The sequence below is a fragment of the Pipra filicauda genome, unplaced genomic scaffold (assembly GCF_003945595.2).
Source record: "Pipra filicauda isolate LSUMZ 115617 unplaced genomic scaffold, ASM394559v2 scaffold132_size2486313_pilon, whole genome shotgun sequence".
Classification (NCBI taxonomy): domain Eukaryota; kingdom Metazoa; phylum Chordata; class Aves; order Passeriformes; family Pipridae; genus Pipra; species Pipra filicauda.
In genome coordinates this window covers 2,338,710-2,353,800 of record NW_024103796.1, presented here as the reverse complement: position 1 = coordinate 2,353,800, position 15,091 = coordinate 2,338,710, and positions in this window count along the sequence as shown.

Genomic DNA, 15,091 nt, shown 5'->3' with positions numbered 1-15,091 from the left:
AGCTCTTCCATTATACTGCACAGAGAAAAGAAGTTTAATAACTGTACATTGTAGCTCCACTAACATGAATGACCAGATCTCCAGAGCAAATCAGCCAGTCCACTGTCCCATCTGCAGTTCCAGCCTGAGACAGATTCTGGGTCATCAGAGAACTCAAATACAGCCACTTGTCCCACTGATAGGAACAGATCAGCCTTAAGTCCCTGACTTTAATTGTACAAGTGCATTCTTGTAACAGGAAAATGTATTTATTCAGAAACTGTCCAGTGCTTATGTCCAGAAATGACATAAGCACTGGCTGATCCAAGTAAAAAACTATTTGCAAGTCTGAATAATTGCCATGTGCTTCTGCTGAGAGGACATATCAAGAATAAAATTACTTCTTATTTCAGTAAGACCTCCTGCTTCCAAACAAGCTGAAAGCACATTATCAGGGCAACAAGCAACAGCTTCAGCGCCAGATAGGATATAAAGAAACCAACTCTGTGATGAAACACAGGAAAACCTGTATAACTGCATACATTGCACAATGTAAATTAAGAATTTATAACACATTCATATAATGCAGTTGCTCATAGTGGGAAGCAGACAAAAATACTGTATTCACTGAAGCTTTAGCGAGGCATTGTTTCTACTCTGCTTACAACAAACAGTTGCTATCAATGGCCTAGAGGAAATCGTAGGTGTTAGCTAGCCCCACCGTTGTAGATTTGATGGCCAGTTTTGTATCATATTAAGGTACATGCTTCCCTGCACATCTAAATGTCAAACTCCTTACATGCATTGCAATTCAACTGGGTCATGTTAATGAGATCTTCAGAAGTGTGTCTTTAGGTGTTCTCCAGCCAAACCAGCTTTAATCGAAGTCTTTCCTCAGCTGCATTCTCTGTAACAATAATACGTCTGTACTTTCCTCTTACCCTCAGTGTTGTCAGAGTTCTGGCTTGATGGTCTGAGATAAAACGCATACACACATGTTGACATGCGAAACAATACCAGATCTTATTTCATGAATGTCAGAGTCTCTGAAAATTTATTTTAGTTGCTTATTTCCTTCTGAGCTTTGTGGAGATGTCTCACAGTGAGACTTGGGGTGAGTGAGTGATACTGCATGCAACAAATATATGGCCAGGTCACTGATATATTTGCAGACACCAACATGCCCATGCCCAAAATAAAAGAACAAGTTGTCTCTCTATTTACATGGACTTTTTTTTTAGTTCTTTTTCACCTGAAGTTAAGTGGTACGAAAGTAAGAGCTGTATGCATGGTAGAACTTAATTCAGAAATAAAGCACTTGATATTATTTTGTAGGATGTTTAAGTTAATGAATGATTATACAGGACTCAAGATATTCATACAGTATTTGCCAAAATGAATTTCATATTCTTTTCTTTCTCTGACATTCAGTACACAAAGTACATAATTTCTGACCTATATAAATGGTATATAAAAACACTGTCCCCTGCCTTTTCTAAAGTTTAATCCAACAATCAAAAATGACAACAGCATAGATAAGCACAAATGTCAGCCAGCTGCGCACTAGCACAGACATGTTTCGTGGAAAAGGTGGTAACACTTTTTTACAGAAGAAAGGTTGATGTAGAGTCATGTTTGCTTTCCAATATACACATTCTTAAAATTTTGTATTACTCAGTTAAAAACAAAATAAAATAACTTCTGCTAGCATGAAGACAAGCTTCAAGTGACCCTTTGTTTTTCTAGGTCACAGTTTGTTATCTTGAAATAACGCGTGCACGAAGATACGCTCTCATATGCAGAGGTAAATCTTCCAAATACTAGCAGATTTTCTTAGTGCTCAAGTGGCCTTGTTACAAAGTCTGTTCTCTAAGACCGAAGGAATATTTCAAGTCAAATGTAGTAATTTTTTTTTAAACTACACTGAAACTTTCCCCTTAGAGCCCAAGCACAGGGAAAGCATGGAAAGAGAAAAAATAAGGACTGCTCTTTGGGGAAGTGATGGCTGGCTTCCAAGGACACAAAGAAATACATGTCAGAGCAGCTGCAAATGCTTGAACTGGGATTCAAACACATCAACCGCAGCCCTCATGGTGATTAAGGATAAGTTAACCGTCTGTAGAAAGATCTATTATTTATTATGTGCAGTGCTCAGCACTGTACAGCCAAGGAGAGAAGCACCAACTTGGCTCCTTTTCTACATTTTGAAATTTATCAATAGTTCTCAAATCGCTCACAGCACACACTGTACTTGAGGCTCAGACACCTGGTAATACCAGCTTTCTTAATCATGCATTTTAAATTTATTCCTCCTCTGATTTTATACTTTCAAACCAGTTCAGCTATCACCTGATTGCAGTTTACACACAACCCTAATCAACATATTACAGCTTGGGAACTGCTGTGCCATGTCATTCTATTAAAAGGAAATGAGCTGTTACTGTGATGCATCCAATTGCCTCTTCACACAGTGAACGAAGTTACACTCTTTAAAGAAAAAAAAAAAAGAAAGAAAAAAAAGCAAATACTAAACACTTTTTGAACTGTGCAGCCATATGAGTATAAGCCTTTCCCACTCCCTGAATAATACTGCTCACATTATGCCTCGGGAAACCTGTCCAGGTGTGCTTCCCACTACCTGGAATCATGAGGTTGGTGAAACAGGATCTTGAAGCCACTGACGTTGGCTTTCAGTGCTCCTTATTTCCAAGTAAATATTCTGTAAGCGTGTGATTTTTCGGCACTACCTTAACTATTGTGTCATTGCCCCGAAGGACAGACTAATTCAGTTTAGAATAAGTGTATTTAATAGTGTAGAGCTCTATAGCTTGTCCAGTGGGACTTTAACCATGGCTTTGTAAATTATTTCAAAACCAAGTTATAAACCAAAGGACATTTTTTGGTTGACTATTTTTTTAATAATAATTTGAAGGTTGTTTTGCAGGTTTTTGTTTTTGTGAAGTACATATGTTTACCTAACTGTAAGTGTACCTGTGAAGGTATCAAATTTAATTTTTGGTTTTGAATCAGAACATAAGTTACTGTTTAAATAATGATATTTATATTAAGCTTGCTGAAAATATATGTAGTCAAAAGGAAGACAGACCAACTGACTAATCCCCCCTCTCTCCTACCCATGGACAGAAACCCATATACTATGGCCAGATCTAGTAAATGCTGTTTCAGGGGAAGTTCATTTCAACTTCTTTAGTTTATGTCCAGCACATTTGTTGTGTTTTATGTCAATGACCATGCACTATGGGAGGGATATTCAAATGTTAATTGGCAAATACTTAGTTGGGTTGTTAGTAACGGACTTGAGGTTCAGTTTATGCATTAATAATGAAACACGCTTTAAATATATCTCTTACTGCGTCAGTCTTTTAACATAATAAGAAAAATTGCTGTCTTCAGGAAGAAAATAGCCCTGAAATTATTCAAGATGGTCAAAAATTACCAAAATAGAGTTGTAAGATAGTTCAAAGGATTTCATAACAAAACCAAAACCATGGCCATTTTTGGAATTTCTTCCATGACCAGAATTTGGACTAGGCATGCTGTAAGATCCATATGCTTCTTTCAAAAACTCTGCACTGGATTTCAACTATGCTCCTTGTGAGCCGTTTTATAACCAAATGATGCCAAAAACTGTGATTTTACAGCCTAAGAAAAATCTAGTGACTTTTAAAAATTATGAGATCAAGACTCCAAAAATTGGCCCAGGATTAGTCTCCAAGCACAGTGTATTAAGGCCCAGCAGACTGCTTCTTGCTGAACACAGATTTCCCTTCCTTCCTGTTCCTGGTGAAGGACAGGTAGAAAGTGATTTTGGGATCTAAGTTAAAGCCATTAAATATTATGTTTGTCACAGTAATCTTTTTTTCCCAACCATTTTGTTCTGGTGGTAATGTAGTTCCAATTCCCACACTAATCCTGCATTTTTGTTTCACATCTGGAGCATGGACAATGAGCTAACCCTGAATAACATGAAAATATGAGCTTGTATTTGCACACCACGGTCTATTTTTGTCCATTCATATTCTTTAAAACAGGAAAGAATATTTTTGTTAGACCATTCATCTACAAAAACACAAGAATGGAACAATATTTCCATTATATAGATTAGATAAAGAATTCAGAAAAATGTATTAAATTATCCGTGTGTATGCAATTCTTTCTTGTGTATGCAAGATATGAACTAATTTTGTTCTTAACTGTCTGGCATTCTCTGTCTTCCTTGAATGGGACTTCTAAGGACTATTAGAAAACTACTCAAAGCCACTACAAATACAGAATGGATTAGGCTAGTAAATCAAGGGAAAATACAGTTTTTCTCCTTGCAGACTCATGTTCGATATAGCTAAGATATAACTTCGATGTAACTAAGTATGTCAGGCCTAAGTATGGTCCTGACAACTGCAAGTGTTTCTCTTGCTAAGTGAGTATGAAGTCTTTGCCTCTCTCTGCAAAAACAACCAAGTGGCAATTGCAGTATCAAGGCTGTGGTGTTTGAGACTCTCAAATACTTCCTAACGGATATGGAGACAGTAAATAAGATGAGAATATATTTTCCCAGTATATTTGGATTTTTAAGGGAGAACTAGTGCTCGGGAGACAGGTGTCTGGACCACAGAAACAGTTCGAAGTGGCCTGCTATCTGACAAAGCAGAGAACATAGGCACAGCCTCACTCAGGCCAGCCAGCCAAAGCTTCACAAAATCCTAATTTTGCCTCACCAGCAAGATATTATTTATGTCAGGACACAGAGAGCAGAAAAGTGGTACATGAATGGAAAGTGGGTAAATCAAAGGTCAGAAGGCATAAGATAAAGTGTTTAGCTGCTCCCACTTCTTGAAGGTAAGATTATTTGAAGTTTTATATTTTCAGTTGTTTACAGATGCATCTTACTATTTGGCTCAATAGACCCCATAAAATAATCAAGCAAGTGAGATTTATGGTTGTTGTTTTCAAAGCTGATTACAGAGGGCAGGTATTGCTTGTAATCTTTTCCCATTCCTTGATTATACATTTAGAATGTATACTTCTGTATGTCTTTTCAGAGCACAGATGCTAAAACCACAGGATGTCATTTTAATCCTTGAGTACTGTCACAGCTATGGATCCAATTGGTTTTATTCCAGGTAAAGCACAGCCAACTGAAATATGGCCACTTGGGATAACCATCATCTAAGCAAATCATGTTTAGCTGATCCATGCACAAAATAAATCCCTCTCCTTTAGATATTAGGCTGATAGTCTCTTATCACCCTACCAGGTGGGAGATGTAGGGACAAATCAGGAAAAAAGTGTTTTAGTCCAGTTTTAGTAGCAGGGCACAAAATGTGGAACTTATGTGGCCTAAGTGGAGCCAGACTTTCACACTAGCCAGCAGGGAAACACAGATATTGCCAGAGTTGCAGATGACTCTAGCATTTTATTGTGAGTCCCACAGAGAGAGAAAAAGAAAAAAAAAGCTTCTGAGTTCAATAGAAAGTTTCAGCCCCCAAGTTGCAGTAAGACTCAAGTGTGCTGAAAAAGCCAACTTTATCTAGTGATAGAGAGCACTTTGTAGGATAGCGCATGAGAATGCAAGCACATTTAAAGCATTTGCTTTAGTTTGGAAATTAAACCTAAAGTACTTACTCTCCAGTTCAAGCCTTTAAAGGAAATATTTATGGCTTATGGCTACAAATGGGTAACATATTAAAAGTATTTCTTAAAATAACAAGGGGGAAGCAGCAGTTAAATTGATTGTTCATTAATTAACAGGGCTGTGGAAATAAAAGTGTTTGCTGAACAAATAATTAAAAACATATAAGCTAAACCATTTTTTGAACTTGAATTATTTCTTCAGTTTAAAACTATCTGATTAAAGAGATGACAAGTTGTATTAGAGCATTCCAGCTACATCATTGCAAGAATCACAGAGAAAAATAAATTTTTACTATGCTGAGCACCAGAGGATATCTGTCAGCCAGTAGCACCTCTGAGAACTTTCTGCTCCTACAGGTGTTTGCAGAGTATTGTTCCCATGACAGCCAGTAGAAAGGCCTGAAAGCACCCCAAACCTCCTGTAAGCCCATATTTCTGCATAAACACAAGCTGCACACAAGCATACCAGGCAGGTGCACACCTGCCTATGCACACAGCAGTGTTTGGCGCTAGTTTGGTTTATCGTCACAAACCAGCTGGTGATTGTGTAGGGTGTGACCTGTGGATCCAGTAGCTGAGGTACCCAAACAAGGACTCCTTTCTGTACAGTCTGGCAGGCAGCAGAGCCAGCCAGTTGCCACTTCAAGGGCAGTAACCCTGTGCAAATACCCGGTTACGAACATCACATACCCTGGGCATTAGTCACGGTTTGCCACTGGCTAGCATGTTTTCACACAAACAGCATAAAAGTCAACTAATACATAAAAAACCCTTTTCAGCTGGTCTCAAGTGCATGTATCCCAACAGGAAGATCCATTTACCATGGGAAAGGAGGGACTGCAGGGCAGCTGCCAAGCTCCATCGGCCTTCCAGGGTGGTGTTTGGCATTGTCAAATCCTTCCTGCCGAGCAGACCTGTGGAAAGGCTGGTTCTGAAGCCACCCACACCCTCCAGCTCCAACACAGCCTGGAGTCCACTGAGGTAGAGTTACGGGCCACACACAGAATGCAGCCTCAAGAAGTTCCCACAGGGCTAAATCAAAGAAGAAAGGGACGTTTCTGCTCAGTTTTCCCCATATTGTTCATTGTGCAGAGGTAGCATTGTACTCTTGCTCCATCAAATCACCACATACACCCTGAACCTTTTTCCTTGCTTTCCCTCAGTCCCATCAGCATTGCTCTATTTCCTTTTCAATGTGGACCACTTAACCTTTCATGGACATCTCCACAACAAAAAAACCCCTTGAATTTCTTACAAGGTTGATGCGGTCCCCTGGCTTTACTTCTTCTACTGTAGATCAACCATTGCTGAAGATCCTAGAACAAAAAGTGCCCAAGAGATACTTTGCAACCTTTTATTGTTGCAGGGCATTTCCTTGCTAAGATTTCTCCTGAGAAATTAAAAAATGTACAAATCAGGAATATGAAATAGTTTACAACAGGCAATTTAAAGCAACAAAAAGCTGTTGGAACCCTTTCATGAGCCTCTGTGACTCATGTCTAAACAGGCTGATAAAGTGATTCATCTTGCAGGAGAGTCATGTTTAAATATGCCGGTATCACACTTCCAACCCCAGAACAGCCACTCCAATGGCTTTTCTCATCCTAAGAGTCACCACCCATCCAGACAAGGAGCAATACAAGTTCCTTCACACTTGCAAGGTTGACAGCAAGCAGTCTGACAACAAGGCAGATGGATAAAACTGAATCAAAATAATCCCCTTTACAACTGCTCTAGGTGATGGTGGGGGAAGGAGGAAGAGTAGAGAGGTAACTGGACTCACTCCTGTGTTTGCATGAGGGTGAGCCTTTTGTCTTTACACTTCACAGATCACTGTGAGACCATTTTGAGCCTTCAGTCTCTCTGACCCAGTTCTGAGAAGCTTATTGCTGTTGTCAGGTTAGAACTTGTTTGAAAGAGCCAAGTGTTAACTTTCCACTTACAGATTATGCTGGCAGGAATCTGTCTGCTTACATAGGATATGTCTTTGTCCTTGACCTGCATTGTTTCTATAGTTCTCTAATGCAGAAATAAAAAATTAGCCTTACAACATAACTTATAGATGACATTGATCAGTGGGATAAAAATTCATAGCTGATTAGTTCTGCCTGCTTTAGGAGTTAATGAGAAAAGAAACTTCCCCTTTAATGGATGGACAACATAAAAAATGTTTTCTGGGAAATAGGTAGGGTGCTCTATTGCAAAAACAATACATAAAAGTGAAGTGTCTGAAAGCCCATGGAAATTATAAGGCTTAATAAATAGGACGGATAATCAGAGGCCTCTAGAATTCTCCTGCACTGTGGGGAAGCTTGACCTACACCAAAGTCTGTTTTGTTAGAAAACACTAAAACAGCACTGAAGATGGTCAAAAAAAACCCATTCAGTCCTGTGGTGTGTTGTGGAAATTGAACCTTTAGCCTGAATGGAATATTATGAAGGAAAACCACATTTATTTATAAAGTTTACCTCTTAAATGGGTGCATCAATTGTAAATACTTAAAGCTTATTTCAAATGGCAAGAGAGAGAGTGATGCAGGCACAAGTAAAGGCATATGCCAAATAACTGTATTTTTAGAGATAACAAATACAGTTATATGTTAAATACAATGCAACATCAACACCAACACCACCTCCAAAAAAACCCCCACATCTAAGGAGCATGGTGCCAGTTGCCATTGCTTTTCAGAAGGAACTCGCTGCATTCTCAGAAACATCAAGCTCTCTTTAGAACTGTCTCAATTTGAATCCCAGCAACTGAGGCACTTCTCAAGTTACATGTATTACGTATGCTTTTTTCCCTTTCAGGCCAAAAAGATTGCTGTAGATGTGTTGTCATTAACTAAAAGAGTTACAGTGTGATATGTGATGTAGGAAGGTAAATTGTTTCATATAAAACAGTTTCCTATTACATATGTATCTGTCAAAGACATAAATGCTACTGGTAAGCAGTTGAAGTCACTAAAATAAATGCAGAGGTAAGTATGGCAAAATACAACACTGGTCAATTTTGCTTTTGATTCTATATTCAGGTTTACTTATATCAATTTTCTACATCAAGTCAAATAAAACAGTGTTGCTTTTAGGAATGTGTACTTTCTTCAAACCTGGAAGTGAAGGAACTGCTTTTTTGCAGTTACTTATGAGGAAAATCCAGAAAATTAAGCTGCTGTAGAGCAGTTGCATAGCAGCATGGAATTTCAGGGAGAACAGATCAGGGAAAGAGAGACAATGGATTTATCTAAGGTTCAGCTGTACATCCCTCTTTACCATGGCATTAGTCTTATTAAAGGGTGTAGTAAGCTTCTTAGATGCAGAAGTGAGACCATGCACAGATACAAAGTAAAAACTGTTACTCTCTTCCAGAATGGGAATCTCTTCTGTCACTGCTTTGCTTTCAGTGCCCCTCAGTCCCATCTTCCTTCTCCGTATATTTTTTCATTCTTAGGCTTAAATGCAGATTCTGCTTTACCTGAGCTCACTAAGAAAGTTGTGTCAAGTCAGCCCTTTCAGCTTTCACGTCTTTGGCCAAAGAGAGCAGCAGATCAGTTTGCTTGTGTTTCTCCCCCAGGGATTTTACTTACAATGGAGACCTAAAGATTTCATTTCTGAGGGACACCTGCGCAGAGACAGTTGCTGCCTCACACAGCTGTTACAAGACACCAAGGAAATCATGCCGTGACAATAATACTGCCACCTCTGGGTATATAACATATATATCATCCACGCAGTGTTACAGGCATGATGGAATGGCACATGGGGTAATTTTAAAGTCCACCTAGACTGTAAAAACATGCCCTCTCCAGAATACAGGGCAGATCTGCACCTGTGCACCTTGTGGCAGGGTAGGATGGGAAAGGAAAAAAAACAATAAAATGGAAAAATAATAGCCCTCTTTAAAAAAAAAGACTTTATATCCCATATGGAAGTGGATTATTGCACTGCCCTCATTGGAGCCTCTCTCGCTCTGTTTATTCTGAAGTTATCCACACTGAGCAGGAAAAGGACTGGATTAGCTAAGTGTGGCATGCTCCATGCTGTCTTGGGAGCATTACTAATCTCATAATAATATCAACTGCAAGGCATCCTTCAGTGCTAAGAGAGCGGGGAGCTAAAACAGACAAAGGGAAGAAGGATCACCAGCACAAGACTGAGACAACAAAACAAGAAAAAAAGCAGGATCAAGAGTCAGAAAAACCAGGAAAGGAGAGAAATAGTAAAAAATGAGAAAGCAGAAAGGAGGCAAAGATAGGTATGAGAAAACAAACATGATTTTACACAAGATTAAAGGGCTCCTGATATGCCAACGGGCTCCCAGATCTTTTGCCACCTTTTTGATGACAGTAGGACTAGCCCCCAGTTCTTTTGGCATCTTCTTGATGACAGTAGGACTAATTACTGTGTCACATCAGTGTTGAGCTGCAGATAGTCATCTCACACTGACTTTTAATCACTGACACCTCAAATTCAGAACAGCAAGATTGAGCACTAAGAGGTCTACATATCATACAGTGGTCATACAAGGACTTAATCACCTTCCTTCAGTGAATTTACAGAGCAGCTGCTCTATAAGGCCCCAGTGCTTAAGTAAGAATAACATGTTTTTAGTAATACTACTCAGTGTTGAGGAAGATTACCATGCACGTCCTTAGCCACGAACACTAGGAGATGAAAGAGCTGTTCTGCTTGACCTTTAATGTGGAGGAGAGAGGATCTTGGAAAGTAAAGTGTGATTATTAGTACATTCCATTTTATAGCCTACACAATGCTTTTCCAGCTCATGCAGCTGTGTTTGACTGTCAGAGAGAGAAGTGCTCGAACTTTATTCTAGCACTTTTTATACCTAAGGGAATGCAAGTTGGCCTCTCTGGTGCAAATACATGTCTGAAAAAGAATTTACTAAAGATTGCTTCCACTTCCTTTGTTTCCTCTTAAATGACACATTTAACAAAAATATTAGGCAATATATGCTATACACTTTCTTCCTGTTCTTGTTATCATCACTTAGGATCCTGCAGAAGTAGGGATTACTTTTGGCAATTTAGGAAAGGAGGATAAGTCTTACATGTAAAAAACAACCTGTAGAGAAAGAAACTTTTCCTCACATGTGTGCTGGGGTTTTACACTTACCCTGAAAGATGTTTGCACCTCCTTTGGGATGGAAGAAGTGAGCTTCAGGTCTTGGAGATCATTCCTTTAGGGGTCAAGAAATAAGTTTTACTTCAATCTTTATAAGTACTGAATTTTTTTTGAGAAACTGCAGGAAAAAAAACACATTGAGATTTCTTCTCTCTGATTGTTTTACCATGTTTTATACTATGCTAATAAATGCTATGTGGGAAAAGAACCCAGCAACCTTTCAGTTTTGTGCATAGTAAAAACCCCACTACGGCCTTCAGAAAATCAGACACACAGACAAAGGGAAGTTGAAAACATAGCATCCACCAAAAATGTATCTTGTCACGAATTGAGATTTGGAAAGATCAATAGCACTCCAAACTCAAACCTGAGATACTGGTCCCAAAATACTGTTACAGCTTTAGTATAAATGTTACTGATCAAGGAAACAGGACACTGAAAAACAAGGTCAATTTGCCATTTAGAACAGCAGAATAGAAAGTGTGTAAACAATTGGGAGCACTGTATCTTGAATTTCACTAACCAAGGATTTTGAAAGAATTTTGAGACATCTTAATTGAGCTTGATTTTTGGAAAATGTTGGTCCATGAAAATAAGTCCTTTGGAAGGATTTGTAAGGCAGCACTCATTTTGAGAGTTAAAGTTATCCTTTCTGTATTCACTTTGCCTAAACTCTGTAATATGGTAAAGACGTTCATATTTTACTTGCCCAATAAGCAGTGAATCAACCTTTGCAGTCTCTTAGTCGCAAGTTGTCTCCAACTTCCAAAAGAAATTGAAGGTAATGAAACTATTTGCAGCAGGATGAGTTGCAGGAAAAGGTTTTAAATTAGAAGGGTCAGAAACATCTTAACAATTTTTATGCTACATTAAGCCAGAAAATTATTTCTATGCTTGTCATGCTTAACTTAGAGGGAAAGCTTCAACGCATTTCTAATGTAACCTTAGTTTTTAAAAAGCTTTAAAAATATGTGTAAAATGAAAGAGCTCATGATCAGTCATTATTAATTATTTTACTAAATAATAATTATAAACACAGATTTTGATTTTTATTTCAAGACTTTTATTTTCCATATTGATCCCCAGCAAAAGTTAAACATATGACAGAAACAAAACCTCCTGAAATTGCAAAAAATTAATATAGTTGTATTTCCTACATGTGGTATTGCTAAGGAGAGCCAAAATTTGACCTCCATTTTTGTGTGAAGAAAATGAAGAGTTATATCTGCAAACAGGCATGCCTGTATGTTATGAATAAATACCGGCAATTGAATAGATTCATGCTGATGACTAAGAATTTCTAGTTTAAGCATCATGATATACCTGAAAGACAACACTTCCATAAACAACTTAGAACAAGAACTGTTTGACACAGATAGGAGAGAAAAAGAAGGTGAAATGCCAGACGCTGATCACATATTTTAAACCTCAAAAGTCTTTTCCACATCAGAGTTCACTTTAGCCAGAATACCAGAACTAATGCCTCTGCTCTAAATAAAGATACCCTGGTCTTTCTAACATCTCCCTTTTTGGGTCATCCAAATGACTTTGTACGTGGTACCACACTGTTTGTTGAAAAGGAAGAGTGATATTTTAATAACTTAGTCATCTGCGTGATGTGTCAGTTCCATGTAGGAACTTCCTTAAAGAATTTCCCTGACCAGTTATTAGTCAGATCTGAACAAAACATTTTGTAAACAGCTATGATTCCAGTGAAAAACTTCTTCTATTGTCAGCTGTCTGGATGAAGTGAGGGTTATGTTTGCTGTCCTTGCTTGCTTGCTTGACTACACAAAAAGAAGAGGATGGCTCAACATATAAGATGGCTTATGTTAGTGAAGTTGTGTATAGGAGAGTCGTGGCACAATCACCTTCCACACTGTTGAAAACACTGTAACTTTGCATTATGGACTGAATAACAGTGGTATTTTTCCATAATTTCACTGATTTTAACAGAGCTATGATAATGTATGCCATGAGGAATCAAATTTGTCAGACTGTGGTAGCCAAAATAATGTTTCCTGTCCATTATCCATGCTTGTACACAAAAAAAGAAATAATGGAACTTCACATGATCTAATTAGGATTAAATTTAGAAATAATTTTCTGCTCTTTGAGGTACATATAGAGGATATCTTCTCTCTCTCCAAGTGTTTTCTGATGAGGAGCTGCTCATATTACACAGAAACTTGCATGTTCTTACCATGACTGATTATCCTAGGGTCACACTTGAAACAAAAGATATAGAAGCATTTATTCATGCAATGACACAAGTCCATCCTCTTTTTTTGTGTGTTTTCCAGCCCTTTAAGTATTCTCAGTTCCTTCATTAGGAATCTTTATCTGAGATGACATCTTTCATATATTTCAAAGCGTAACTGAGAGACATTTTCCCCTTCTATGATGTTAGTTATCCTTTCTCCTCTACTATTACAAAGAAAGTATAAAAATAAAAATCACACTTTCCAAATAATATGCAACAAAGTAACAGACTTCTCACTTAGTCATTGAATTACTTGCCTTCCTCGAACTGTCAACAACTTCTTGATGGAAATATTCTGTCATTCACTTCTTCCTTGTTGTTATCTCGGGAAATAATTTCTCTGCTCTCTCTCACCCTAATATACAAAGCTCTCCTGTTTATTGCGGGGCTGGTTGGCTGGTTTGGTTTTGGATACTGTGCCACTGAAATACATTTATAAGTACATGATGTGATCAATTCTATGAAGCAAAGAAACATGAAGTTCAATTACTTAAAATATTTCACTTAAGGTCAACCAGGGCTTGCAGAGTGCCACAGGTGATTTCAGTGCGTACCCCTGACCTGCGCTTTGGGCCTTGATACAGATGCACCCCTGAACTTTCAGTAGTTATGCCAAGCATTTAAGCTCAGAAATCCATCTTTTTGCATACATGTGTGAGCAGCTCCATCCATTTCAGTGGAGCTTTACTCACTTTTAATAACATTTTGAAGATCTGAATTTTAAAATGCTTTATATGCCTCATTTCAAGAACCATCGACTTGGATTAACTAATTGGCCCTGAGCTCTTTGGTAATGGCTGGATCTTCACATACTGTCATTTGTCTGTGGTTGGTTAGTGCCAATAACATTCAGGATAAATCATTTGCCTGCAAATATTTTTATGCCTACTTATACGTAGCTCCTGTAGATCAGTTGTTATGAGGAGATTACAAATCTTTGCTCTGAACTGGAGAAGTTTTTGCCTGCCCCTAACAATTCTTCATGAGTAGCAATCCAGAAATTTCCCTGAGATATAACCAGATAACTGTTGCCCTGAATTCTCAGCGAAAAAGGCTCATAGGAGATTTGTTTGATGAAAGAAGACGTGCACAAACCCCTTAATAACAATTAGATTTTTCAGTTACTTTCTATTGAACAAAAAAAACCCATCTCCTATTATAAGGTGAAAATCAATCTAATTTTCCTAAGTACTGCTTAGTCTCTTGGCAATCTTTTCAATAGAAATGAGAAGAACAGCAGCACCAACCTAACAAAGACTGCTGCAGTGCTAGGATGTCTCTCCAGCTGCTGCTTTATTGAATCTTTTCCTTACAAGGCCTATTATCTGCGCATCATACTGCTTGTTTCCTCTTCTTCACCAGCATCTTCCTTACCGCAGGTGGCCACTACTGGCCCTGAATTGAAATTTTCTTGTGCAATAGACCCTGTAACCTCTCCTTTAAACTGCAAACCCTCCATTCAGTTTGCAATATACTAAGAAATACTACTCTTCCTTTCAATTACTGTGCCTTCAGCATTATGTCTGGCCATTATTCCTCTCCTTCTTTTTCTTTGTTACCTCTTTAAAATCAGTAAATAGTGTCTCTGATCATTGCAGACATGTAATCAGGACAATCAAAGGCAGTTCCTGTAGGCTGTGAAGACAAATTTTAGAAAACCACACGACCTAAATGTAAAAGTCTCAGTGCAGATTGTTTTAGACATGTTTAGATAGATGCTTCTAAACATGTGTCTTCAAATGGTGAAAATACAGATCTTAATAGAGCCTTCAGGCCTTGTTTTGAACCTGGTGAGACAGAAAATGTAATGTATCCTTATAATATTAAGAACAGCAGTAGTCAAGCCCTTTAGACTGAAAACAAAAAATTTAATGCACATTCAAGGACAGCTGTTGCTACATTTTTATTTCGCAAGGGCTTACTGTGTTAGGATACTACAACTAGTCCACAGGTAGAGAAAGAATGGGACCTGGCAGTTGGACAACATTTGGCTCCAGATGGAAATTATTTTTCTTTACAGAGTTTTCTGGACCAAACCCCATTGCCTAAAAAATTAGT